Source organism: Trachypithecus francoisi, unplaced genomic scaffold, assembly GCF_009764315.1.
Source record: "Trachypithecus francoisi isolate TF-2019V2 unplaced genomic scaffold, Tfra_2.0 Lachesis_group9, whole genome shotgun sequence".
Lineage (NCBI taxonomy): Eukaryota > Metazoa > Chordata > Mammalia > Primates > Cercopithecidae > Trachypithecus > Trachypithecus francoisi.
In genome coordinates, this window is record NW_022681474.1 from 42539822 (window position 1) to 42553123 (window position 13302).

The 13302-nt window shown below is 49.4% G+C and overlaps 1 long non-coding RNA gene across 1 annotated transcript; it reads left to right on the forward strand.

The window, feature by feature from the left end:
• The first annotated feature begins 376 nt into the window (after window positions 1-376).
• Window positions 377-12984, forward strand: LOC117082055. Its single transcript, XR_004436433.1, has 3 exons — window positions 377-521; window positions 12164-12265; window positions 12366-12984. It is a non-coding gene; the product is annotated as an uncharacterized LOC117082055 (long non-coding RNA).
• The last annotated feature ends 318 nt before the right edge of the window (window positions 12985-13302 follow it).

Genomic DNA, 13302 nt, shown 5'->3' on the forward strand with positions numbered 1-13302 from the left:
ACACTAACCAGGATGGGGCCCCTGGAGGAGACCTAGTCCCAGGGTGGGGTGGTGAGGATTTGCAGCTCTGGGTGGGTGGGAGAGGTGAGATCACTGCATGGTATTAGGCGTCCTGTTCTGGGCCTGGCCCAGGTTTGCTTAGTAAAGCCTACTTCTGGGCTCTTTACCCCTTTTCCTTTCTGCTTCCATTCCCTTCCTCCCTGGTATAGTTTCCCAGTCTCCTCCCTTCCCCTTCAGCAGCGATCTCAAGATAAACAGCTGGGGGAGAGGAGCTGTGGAAACGTCCAATCAGGGAAGGTTATTAATCCAGGATTCTAATTATGGTGTCGCCCTGTGTCTCTTGCATGGTAACAAGCCAGCCTCAACTGCTTAAGCTAAGAAAAAGCTCAGTGTTTCCTTCAAGCTGCATCGTGGACAGATTCCTGCTAGACCCTTCAGAGCAAGCACCCTACACCCCTGGCCCAGGGTCTGTTCCCTGATAGGGGGTGATCTGTCTGCCCCTCACTGTTTTCTCCAAATAGGTAAGACTGGTGTGACCAAGCACGTGATTGGCAGTGAAGTGCACATCAACACAACAGCGCTGGCTTTCAGCAGCCAAGGTCAGCTGTTGAGCCAATGCATTTTATTTATCTGCCTAACTGCCACCATGACCTCTTCTGGGAGCCCTGGGCTGGGGCGGTGCCCTCACCTCTGGTGTGGAGGAAGGAGCCCTGGCCCAGGGAATCTTTCTTTGAGCAACTGTTCTGTGCACGGCTCTGGGCTCAGTGCTGAGGGCGCACCATGGATCAGACAGAGGCTCACAGACCTCAGCCATTTCTTTGACATGAGGTTATTGCAGCTCAGAGGAGGGGCTGTTGACCTTGACCACATGTGTCTGTGTGAGTGGAGTGGGGAAGGTTCGGAAAGGTTGCTTCTTGTTATTGCTCATTTCTAAGTTGCTTCCAAAGCCCCTGTTGGGCTTCTCAGCTCTCTCAAGAAGAAGGCAGAAGAGAGTCAGAGAGAGATGGGACAATGGAAGCACAGGTTGGAGGGATGTGATTGCTGGCTTGAAGACGGAGGAAGGGCCATGAGCCAAGGAATTTGGGCGGCCTCAAGATGCTGAAAAAGGCAACAGAACAGATTCTCCCCTAGAGCCTCCAGAAGGAGCACAGCCCCGCCAACACCTCATTTTTAGTTCAATGAAACTCATTCAGACTTCCGATCTCCAGAACTGTAAGATACTAGGTTTGTGTTGTGTTCAGCCGCTAAGTTTGTGGTACTTCGTTATAGCAGCAACTAGAATCTAATGTCAGGAGCCAGATTTCAAGATGCTGTAAGCCATGTCAAGAGGTTTGGATTTTGTTCTGTAGGGCTCAAGGCTTATCACTACTTAGGAGTCTGTGTATGTTAAGCATATAAGCTTAGATTATGAGGGTTTGAATACCACCTTGGCCAATAACCAGCTTTCTCAAAGCTGCCGCATTTTCAGCTCTAAAAGTGGGGAATCATAGTTCTCATCTCATTGGGCTAGCATAAGGATTAAATGAGATGATGCATGTAAGGTGTTTAGCCCAGTGTAGGCCAGAAAAGTGACTGTTACTTTTACTTGCTTGGCAACCTTAGGTGACCTAATGCCTCATTTGGTGGCTTTGATCATGACATCTGCCCAGAGAAGGTATAGCAACCCCCCTCCAACCCCCTTACCCCCAGGAATAAGTGAATTTTGTTATATGATTGTATTAGTCTGTTTTCACACTGCTGATAAAGACATACCCAAGACTGGGTATGTTTCCCCTTATAAAACCTTCAGATCTCTTAAGACTTATTCACTACCACGAGAACAGTATGGGTGAAATGGCCCTCATGATTCAATTATCTCCCACCGGGTCCCGCCCACAACATGTGGGAATTATGGGAGCTACAATTCAAGATGAGATTTGGGTGGGAACACAGCCAAAGCATATCAATGATGAACTGGAAAATAATTGAAAGGTGTGCCCCTATTGGCCTGTCTGCCCACCCATGGGGGGAGCAGATGCCTGTTCACCCTGCTCACCTAAACCCTGCTTCCCGCAGCTCCCCACAGGCATGCCTGCATTCCTGTGCCCCTTATGGGCTGTATTCATTTCTGGCCCCTGCACTATGCTCCAGGCATAAGCTATTTTAGTTACAAATTCCTTGAAATGCTACACCTTCCCTGCCCACCCGGACAGAGACCTCCCCAGGCCCAGCTGTCAAGTATCGATTTCCCCTTTAAATATTACTGCAGCCCAGGAGCATGTATGGATTAATTGACGAGGTTAGGCTTGTACCTGCACACTTCATTAACAGCTGCTACTAATTAGTGGAGTAGTCATTAAGAGACCTACTGGGGTTTTGAGGATAATAGTTTTATTTATTTTTTCCATGACTCTTAAGCATACAATAAATTGGGGAGTGAAACGCCATGGGCCCAGATTTGGATGGGAGTCACGGGGTAGCCTGTGCTCTGGATCTGCCCTAAGAACACAACAGAAACTAGGACATCACCACAGTGGGACCCAGAGTTAAGAGGCCCTTTGGGTCATCTGGTCTACTATATGTGGCTACTGTGGCTGGGACTGGGACAGGGGCAGGGCCTTATTCTCAAGGTCACACAGGGACAGGGAAGCAGAGCTGGGATGGGCACCCAGGGCTGCTGGCCTTGCTGCTGGCCAGGGCTCTGTTTGCTAAATGGGGACTCTGCCGGATACATTTGAAGAACCCAGTGTGGGAGGAGAGACCAAGCTCATGGCCACGTCCTCTGCCTGCCCCAATCTTACCCTCTTTTCCCAAGAGGGTGTTGCCCTTCTTTTGCCGTTTCTGGGCCTCCTCCCATCGCATCCACATCATTCCACCCTTCCCACTCCCACCGGAGTCCTGCTATACCTTGCTCCTGGAACCCCTTTCTCTGTCTTTAGCATCTCCAAATGGACTGGACTCCGCAAGCAAGCACTCTGCAGTGGACCCCTTGGGTCATCCATTCTGATGGAAACAGTGAGTGGAATTAATCCTAAGTCTGTGAATTTGGGCAGCTCATTGACTCTCTCAGCCTTATCCTCACCGGCTCAAGGTGAGGCTGAATGCACAGTAGTAAAGGGGACCAAGCATGGGGATGGCGTGGAGAGAGTGGGTCCTCAGCAGGTGGCAGTGCCTATGCCCCTGTGCTACCTAAGGAGGTGGTCTGTGAGCAAACCATTGTGCTCTCCTCAGGCTGACCTGGACCATTTACTGAGCGCACACTGAGAGATTTTACAGGAAAGGAATAGAGCCTTGGCGTATTATTTCCTTCTTGTTTTACAGATAGTGACAGTAATTCGCATCACTAACTTTCCCTGAAAGCTTACTACGTGTCAGGAAGTGCTGTTCTAAAAGGGCTTCACATGTATTCATTCATTTCATTCTCCTGACAATCCTGCGATACGGGTGTTTTTGTTATAGTCCTATTTCAAAAAAGCAGCAGCAGATACAGCAAGTTGCCCATGGCTATGCAGCATGTCAGAGGTAGATATGAACCCGGCATTCTAGCTCACTGTCCAAGCCCTTAGCCACGGAACTCTCTGACCTCTTAGAGAGGTCGATTTCCTGGCTAAGGGAAACCCCTGTTCCCCAGTGTGTGCTGTGTGGGTGGCAACTGTGTTGGTGCCACAGGTCTGTGTTCTCTGGACACCTGCTGATTTATCCAGAGTGGACACTTGAAGCAGAGACTGTCCACACTATATAATTTGAGTGATCCGGCTCAAAAGTGCGGGCTGGGCCAATCTGAGTTCCATCTGGGGAAAGGTATGGAAGAAGCTGAGCCTGGAGGTGGGGAGAGTTGATGAGCTTGACTTAGGGCTGGAGACTCATCACGATAACCAGCTATGAGTGATTGGAGGAAGCTGGCTGGCTGAGAAAGGAGACAGAAAGGTAAATGAATGGCTGGAGAGAGACCTCAGTCCTGGAAGGGCAGCTTTCCCCAACAGTCTCAGGGTGCTGGCTCCCATGGAGTCAGGCTGCTCCTGGCCTCCTGTTTAGGTATTCTGGTAAGGATGTGCTTTATGTCGAACTACAGATGCCCCTTGAATTGCGATGGGGCCATGTCCTAATAAACCCATGGTAAGCTGAAAACACTGTAAGTCAAAGATGCACTTTTGGGCTGTGCACAGTGGCTCATGCCTGTAATCCCAGCACTTTGGGAGGCTGAGTCAGGCAGATCACTTGAGTCCACATGGCGAAGCCCCGTCTCTACAAAAAATACAAAAATTAGCTGGATGTGATGGTGTATGCCTATAGTCCCAGCTACTCAGGAGGCTGAGGCGGGAGGATCGCTTGAACCCAGGAGGTGGAAGTTGCAGTGAGCCGAGACATGCCTCTGCACTTCAGCCTTGGTGACAAAGTGAAACCCTATCTCAAAAAAAAAACCAAAATGCACTTTTTATTTAAGATATGTTTGACTTTTGATGGGTTTGTTGGGATGTAGACCCATTGTAAGTTCAGGAGAAGACTGAATGTGTATTGCTTTTGCACCATTGTAAAGTCAAAAAATCCCAAGGGGAACCATCATAAGTTGGGGACTGTCTGTAATTTCTGTCTTTGAGTTTCTCTGATTGAACTAGAAGCCTCTCTCTTCCTTAGAAACAGAAGAACTCTAACGTGAACAATTATCTTTTCAGCTCTATAGCATAGCACCAAAGTGAGGTAGGGCTCAACCCCATCTATCAAGCAAGGCCTCTGCAAAAGAACAATATCCTTTTTTAAAAATTTGTTTTAATTTTTTTTTTTTTTGAGACAGTCTCGCTCTGTCATCCAAGCTGGAGTGCAGTGGCATGATCTCAGCTCACTGCAACCTCTGCCTCCTGGTTTCAAGCGATTCTTGTGCCTCAGCCTTCTGAGTAGCTTGGACTATGGGTGTGTGTGACCATGCCTGGCTGAATTTTGTGTTTTTAGTAGAGACGGGGTTTTGCCATATTGGCCAGGCTGGTCTCTGACTACTGACCTCAAGCAATCTGTCTGTCTTAGCTTCCCAAAGTGCTGGGATTACAGATGTGAGCCAGCAGACCCGGCCCACAATATTCTTAAATATAACTGGGATAGATGGGTAAAGTACTCTGGGCACAGTGCCCAGCTGGATATAAACATCTGTACTAGTCAGGGTAAGGATAAGGTAAGTGGCTTATGGAGGATTGAAGTTTCTTTCTTTCTCACTGCACAGTTCTAAAATGAATGGCCTGGGTTGGCAGGGCAGCACTGAGCCTCACAGCTATCCAGGGATTGGGGTCCTTCAAGCCACTGCCCCACCGTCCCTGAGACCCTTGGTGTAATCTCAGTGTTGGAGCAGGGAGGTGCCATGCCTGGTTCTGCCGCAGCTGGAAGAGAGCATGGAGGGGCACCTGATGTCCCAAGTCATCTCCACTCCCCTTCCGCTGGTGAGAACTTAGCACATGGTCTCACCTAGTTGCAAGGGAGCCTGGGAAGTGTAGTCTTTACCAGGGTTGGCAAATGCTTTCTGTAAAGGGCTGGATTGGAAATAGTTTCAGCTTTGCAGGGCCATACACTCTCCATTGCAAGTACTCAACTCTGCCTTTGTAGCTTGACAAAGACCATAGAAAATATGCAAATGAATGGGCATGGCTGTGTTCCAATAAAGACTTTATTCATGGACACCTAAATTTGAATTTAATGTCACTTTCATGTGTCATCAATATTATTCTTTTTTTCCAAGCATTAAAAAATGTAAAAGCCCTTCCTAGCTTATGGCCATTCAAAACTAACTAATGGTTTGGAACTGGCTGGTGGGTCACAGTTTGTGGACTCCTGTGTTACTGCTGGTCTGGACGGTGATTTTGGGCTTGGTCACACTTTGTTAGGGATTGGATTGGATTTTGGCAGAGAGTGAGTGATCTCTACCACTACATCTAATGCAGGGCTTGCTTAGAGAGAGGTGTTTTAGCGAAAGCAGGGTGCCCCCTGCCCGCTTCTCTGTACAAAGAGAAGAGCAGAATTCACTTGGTGAGGGGGAACAGCCATGCCTCTCTTCCCAAACTTTTCAGCAGCAAGGGGAGGGAGAAGCCATGGTGGGGGGCTTCTGATGTCAGCAGATTGTGGAGAAAGTGTCGGATCATCCCTGGAAGGTCTTCTGCAATGCCAGATAAGGAGCTCTAAGCTGACCTCCCAGGGCCAGAAGCTTGCCATCCAGAAGGAACCAGTGACTGCACTGGGAGACAGGTGGCAGCACCCCATCCCTGCCACTAGGGCTTGAGGACACCATGCAGGAGGTGACTTTCAACCAGACAATGACAATTTTTAATAATTAGAAAGTGACAGCTACAAATATAAAATGTGACCAAAAAATCTGTCAGAAGGAATGAAGATACCATTATTTGGAACGTGTTTTTCTCCATCCCTCCCTCCTCCCCATCAACTCCCAATGTGGGGGTGGGAGCTTGCCAAGCAAAGCTGATATCAGTTATTGAGAAAAATAGAATCATTCCCTGTTTGTACATCACTGAGTTTATACTGTCAATCAAAACAGCTACACATATTTTTAGCATCAACTGCCAATTATTCTTTCTGTCTCAGAATAATCAGAACCAAAGACTGAAAAATTCACTTAAGGGTGTTAGACATGGAGTCAGGCCAGCCTGGGTTCTGACAGGCCCGGTTCTGACAGGTCCTGTGTGACTTCCACAAGCCCTGTGACCCCTCTGGGACTCAGTCCCCTCATTTGTCAAATGGAGGTGAGAAAAACCTATTGTTCAGGTTCGTGGGGAGAAGCCCATTTTGGAGCATTGCTCAACGGCAAAGGATGACTTTGGTTTGTCTCTGTGGGTCTCAGTCTTCTCATGTGTCAAGTGGATGGTTGGACTCCACGGGCTGTTCCCACTGTGACTTTCAGTCTCTGCACCACTGATGGTTGAGTCTCTGACTTTGGAGTAGAACACTGCTCTTCACAGGTGCTTCCTTCTACAGGGAGGTTTTGAAGAAGATGAAAGCAGCGACTTGATTAGGAACTTCCTGCTCTCCAACTTTCCCAGGCTTTCTGGGCAAAGTGTAAGCCCACCTCCTCTAGGATGCCCTCCTAGATTTCTTCAGGCCCAGGCCATTTCTCCTGTTTCTTAGGGACCCATGTATTTAAACTTGACCTCTACCCCAGCCTTTGTTGTCTACTTTCTGGTCTGCCTGGGGAATTTACTGGAGGTAAACTCCCTGTAGCCACTCTGATAACTGATCCTAACCCTAACCCTCACCCTAACCCCACCTGGAGCTCTGTGAATGGGTCTCACATGCACACACACATCATAGCTCTGTCGGCGACACTGGCCCCACTTACTGGCTTTAACCCTCCCTGAGCCCCAGGTCCCAACATTTGCCTTAAGACACCCTTGCTTTAACAGCCCATTCAGACACACTCACTTGTTTGACTTGGGTGTTGGACACAACGAGCCCTGCTGTTCAGTTGCTCCTCCCATCCCATAAGTGTGGGCTGGAGGTGCCCTGTTCTGGGGTTAGCCTGGGAGAGGTCACCAATCTCACATCCTTGTTATGCAAAGGAGACAAAGCACCCAGATCTCCCAGCCGGGAGCCCCTGTTGATAGCCACATCCTCTTGGACCCTGGGGTGACGTGGAGAGCACAGCAACCAGCTGGTCCACGGACCGTGCAGACATTCTATTGGCCTCACATTTCCCACTGGCTCTGTGGAAGCAGGAAATGCTGTCTCTAGTGGAGCTCTGTCCCCTCCTCCTGTCACCATACAAATGATGGATCAATGACCACCCTGGGAGAGTGATCCTCTTAGGGAACACGTGAAGACATGAGCCAGCCATGCATGTTGTGGTATGTGACATCATTTAATTCATCCATTCATCAATTCCTTTTCCATTCAGTGTATGTGGTCTGTCCATAGGTGCTGGGAATACGGGGCAAACAAGACAGAAATAGTTCCGGGTCTGGTGGAGCTTACAGCCTGGGAGGAGCTACACAGTGAAACAAACAATTACAAAAGGATTTGATATGATGAGCCTGCAGCCTGGGCTATGGAGTTGAAGGTGACCAGACAATGGTGAGGGCCAGGGTATAGGGCAGAGCACCCAAAATGTTCCAGGCAGAGAGAAAAGAAAACAGGTGGGAGAGCTGAAGGGAGACGCTTGTGTTTGGATACCAAAGCATGGGGATGGGCAATGTGGCGCTCTGAGGGGGTAGGGAGGGGTTAGACTCTAGGGGCCCCAAAAAGCGTGACAATAGTGTTTGAACTTTAGCTGGAGGGCAAGGGAAGCCCCCAACGCTTTTCTGGCAGCTGTACAGCGGGACAGGTTTTCACTTTAGAAGGACTCCTCTGGCTGCTGTGTCCAGGGTACACGGATAGGAGGAGAGTGGAAACTGCTGAGGTCACCCAGGTAAGACATGTGGAAAGCTAGAACCATTAGAATGACATGCAATGGGTTGAGATGGGTTCAAGAGCTCTAAGGAGGAAGAGCCCACAGGACTTGGATCTGGGGAGAGGGAGCATCACGGCTGTTCTTAGGTCTCCCTTTTGAGTGTCTGGGTGAATGGTGGCATCTTTAATTAAGATTGGAAACACAGAGGGATAAATGGACTTTTATCCATTTGGGAGGAAGATGATTGCCTGCAAGACCCCCAGGTGGATCTGGAGTTCAGGAGAGAGGTCTAGGGTAGGTAGTGATCAAGATGGGAAGTCGGAGGTATAGAGGTGGAGACGGGCTCCTCTGGAGGACTCAGGTCTTTCAGAGAGGAGTGGACAGGGCCTGGCATGGAGCACTGGAAACTTTTCTCAATGCTCCACAGCCTCTATGTACAGTCCTCATATTATATACCAATTAGGCACCAATTATATAACCCCTCTTGGCCAACCAGAGGAAAAGAAAGATAAAACTAAGAGACAGTGTAGTAGAAATGGAGGAGGATGAGCATTGTTTTGGTGCCTTCTCCTACTCATCCCAGCCACAGGCTCTTTGCACTTGTTGCATAAATTCCGGGACCACCCCTTCCCCAGACGTTGGTCTGACTGGCTCCTCAGCCTTCAGGTCAAATGTCACCTTCCCTGATCACCGTCTGAATACCCTGTCCCAAACTGTGCTGCTCTCACCTGTCCCAGCCACAGCAACTGATTTGACTTTCTTGTCTTCTTGTCCTTCCTTCCTTTCTCTCTCTCTCTCTCTCTCTCCTCTCTCTCTCTCTCTCTCTCTCTCTTTCTCTCTCTGTCTCTCCTTGTTTTAGAGACAGGATCTTGCTGTGTCACCCAGGCTACAGTGCCATGGCACAATCACAGCTCACTGCAGTCTTGAACTCCTAGGCTCAAGTGATCCTCTCAGCTCAGCCTCCTGAGTAGCTGCGACTATTCGTGAGGACTACCACACCCAGCTAATTTTTTTTTGTTTTTTGAGACAAGGTCTCACTCTGTTGCCCAGGCTGGTCTTGAGCTCCCGGGCTCAAACAATCCTCCTGCCTTGGCCTCCCAAAGTGCTAGAATTACAGTCCTGAGCTACCAAGTCCTTTGCTCATTCCTTTGTGGGTCTTTTTCCTGTTTCTCCTGACCATGTAAAATCCCTGAGGGCAAGGACCTTATTTGTGCATTGTTCACAGCTGCTTCTCCAGCACTGTCCTTGGCTTGAATTATTCTCAATTCCCCTTCCCTTCTCCAACAGCCACACAGCAGCAACACCTGTGTGTGGGCTCTAGCTCTTGTGCCTCTCCTGGGTCTGTTCCTGTCCCTCAGCTACCGCTATCTGAACTAGATTCATGAGCAGGTCTTGCTTGGGTCACTTGTCTTTCCTCCCTCTGCTCTTCCAATGTATGATTCACATGGCAGCCAGGAGCCTCTGTCTAAAATGGAAATCTTCTCATGTGGTTCCCTTACCTACACTCTGCAAACGACATCTGAAAACAACCCCAAATACCATATGACCCTTTTCAGAGGCTGTGATAGTCTAGCCCCTGCCTACCCTGCCAGTTTTCTCTCCTTCTTTGCCCTTCACTCTGTGTCAGACACATGGAGCTCTCAGCGTCTCCAGTGTGCCGCTCCTCCCTCTCACCTGAGTGCCTCTGCTCTGCCTGCCATAGCTTGTAGGAGCTCTCTAAATATTTACTGAATGCACACATGACAAATCCAGGACAACAAAGGGAGACAGGATACTCACCCGGACAGATTTGCCTCCTGTTTCTCTCCCCTTCCAGGGAAGCCTAGCAGAGTGTCTTACATTCTCACTGCATTTCTCTCGCAAGCCCCAAACACTTTCCCTTGTCCTAGCATTTGATGCCTGAGCCCCTCAACCCGGTACCTTGAACTGCCTCCAGGGCCCCAGCCATCCCAGGCAGCCTTAATTAATTGTAAAATTGATTAAGCAGCCCCCTTTGTTAGACTGGGCTGGTGTTTATTTGTATTTTCATACTATTATCCTTTTATACTTCTCTGGGCGCCTTCAGCTCTCTACTGACACCTTTTATTGGGGAAATGTTAATTTAAAAATCATCTATAATGCAGGTGTCACAAATCAAAGCTGTTCGGTAATGAGTTGCTCTTATGTCGTATAAAAACAATTAATTAAAACCCTTTCTGAGAGAGCCGTGCCGGCAGATTTATGTTTCCCAGTGTCTCCCCCTCGACCTTCCTTTCTAAGGACCCTCATGCACTCAGCTGGCTTCTATGGGGGGATGGTTTCCTCCCACCTCTCCCCAGGAAATAGAATTCCAGCCTGGTGGAGTGGAGAAGGCTCCAGGAGGGCGTCGGGCCCAACCACCTTTTGTTATGGAGCACAGAGAGGGATTCTGCTATGGTCACACAGCACCTAAGTGGCTGCACCAGCCTCAGAACAGGCACTCCTGCCTGAATTGTGTCCTCGTGATCACTGCTGGTGTTTCTCCTGCTGGCCCTCATGACAAGGCTGATGGCCAGGGCACATAGGAGCAATGGCACTGCTGGTCTAGCAAGTACCACTCTCCGGCCTGCTCCACAGCCCAGCCACAGCAAGGGTGGCGAGTCATTCCCTGCTAACAGATGCAGTCACTCCACAGATGCTTTCCATCTTTGCTAATCAATTCTGCACTTAAAATAATCCAGGGGCTCTAAGTTCTGGTCTTGCCTCTGCTCCTGACCCATCCTGTAACCTTGGGTAAATCACTTTCTGTTGGTTGGGTCTCAGCTTCTCTTTCTACAAAATGGGTACACTGATGGAAACCAGGGGTTGCAAATTCAAATACTCATAGGTACCATCAATGAATAAGGCAGTCCCGGTGGGACCCAGGAAAAGCCATAGAGGAGCATGCCCTATCTGAAGGAGACCCCCTCTACCCCTTCAGATGCTTGTGGCCATAAGAGAAAGCAGGCCTGATGTTGCTGTTTGCAAAGAAACTGGAAATCCAGCTTGGGATTTCAAATGTTGATGAGCGGGCCAGCTCTTGCTCCATTTGTCCTCAGAGCCCCTTCTTCCACATCCCCTGCTCTGCTCTCAGGGGCTGGCCATGTCTCTCTGTGACCTATTGAGGGTCCAGGGTGGCTGGGTCATCCTGGCTCCTGGGTTTCGTCACCAACACCACCTTCCTCCCTCCTCACCTCCCTAGGGGCTGGAGCTGGTGCTGATCTCTGGGTTGCCTTGCTGGTTTCTCCTCACCTGAGTCTCCAGCCCTCATGTTAAATTCCCTTGGTTTTAAATACTTCCCATGGTTTTCGGGTTCCTGGTTGGATCCTGACTGATACATTTCATAATTTTATTATTAGACATTATTATTAATGAACATAATGAAGAGCAAAAATCTTGTCTGTGGGTGGCTGGATAGGGTGTGAAGATTCCAGGTTATAATTTGGTTCAGGGTAGACCTGGGAAATCAGACAGTATCAGTCACTGTAGAAGCTTCCAGTCTTGTATACTCTCCAGGGCATCTGCATCTAGCCCCTCTGCCTCCACTAAAATATGACCTCTCATTCTCCACTGCTGGGGCTTCTTCTGGCCCTGCCCTGCTCACCCTCTCCCTGATTTGTGGTTCTTTTTTTTTTTTTTTTGAGACTGGGCCTTTCTTTGTCACCCCAGGCTGGAGGGTAGTGACATGATCATGGCTTCTTGCAGCCTCGACCTCCTGGGCTCAAGTGATCTTCCCACCTCAGCCTCCCAAGTAGCTGGGACCACAGGCAGACCACAATGCCTGTTTAATTGTTTTTTGTATTTTTATAGAGATAAGGTATCTGTAAAAGAGACCTGCCCAGGCTGGTCTTGAACTCCTGTGTTCAAGCCATCCGCCTGCCTCGGCCTCCCAAAGGGGAAGTGGGATTACAGGTGTGAGCCATTGCGCCTAGCCTGGTGACTTCTTTTATGAAGGGGGATTGGGTGGGCTCCATGCAGGCAAATGACTTTCTCCCTCCCCTGACCTCTCCAGCCTTCTCCACAGCCCAGCCACGTGAGGGAGTCATCAGCACTGGAACCCAGGGTCCATGGCCTCAGAGGATCCGGACCCCCTCTGCATTTGGGGAACTTGGCCTCCAGTCAGGGAGCCAAGAAGTCCCTGCCAATCAAGGAGGGGGTGTGGGCTGGTGGGGGAGGCAGCCTTGGGGCATGGGAGCTAATAGACCAGGCTTGAGGGTTCTACTCCTGACTTCTGGATTTTTCCACCTCTGTATGGAATATGTTCCTTCTGTCTAACACTGTGTGATTTGGGGACCGTCCAACTCAAATGAAAGAAGCCAAGCCATGCAGTAAGCCACCCCCTCCCCAATGTGGGGTGCCCCCTGCCCCCCGCCCAGCTCCCCTGCCCTCCCAGCTGAGGGAGGATCGCCGCCTGGTGATCTCAGCCTCCCCTCCGAGTGGGCTGTGAAGTGTCTAATCCAGGCTTTCATCTGGCATCCACAATTATAATGTCAAGATTGAATAATCTGCCTTTATCTCCCGGATGACAGCCATGTAGAAACTTCAAAAGAAACAGTTTTGCTGGCATCTAACGGCTTTTGTTAATTACTATATCCCAAAGAAAATGAAATAAAGGAGGGAGAAAAATGATATTTCTCTGTGACAACTTTGTAAAAATATCAGTGATGAAGCGGCGCGGTTTAAGGGCTTTAAGTATTCATGTGGCTGAGATGGGGCCTCTACCCTCCCGCTGGGAAGCTTGAGCGTGCCTGAGGGTGCATGCACACACACACTCACACACTCACACAGGCACACACGCACACATGCACTTGGATCTGCTCCCAGACCCCTTCACACACCATACATGTGGTTATGGGCACTCACCTTCATAACCCTCTCACAAAGTCCTTTGCTACACACGCGTGCACGCACACACACACACAATCACACGAGTAGAGTACTCCTTCCTT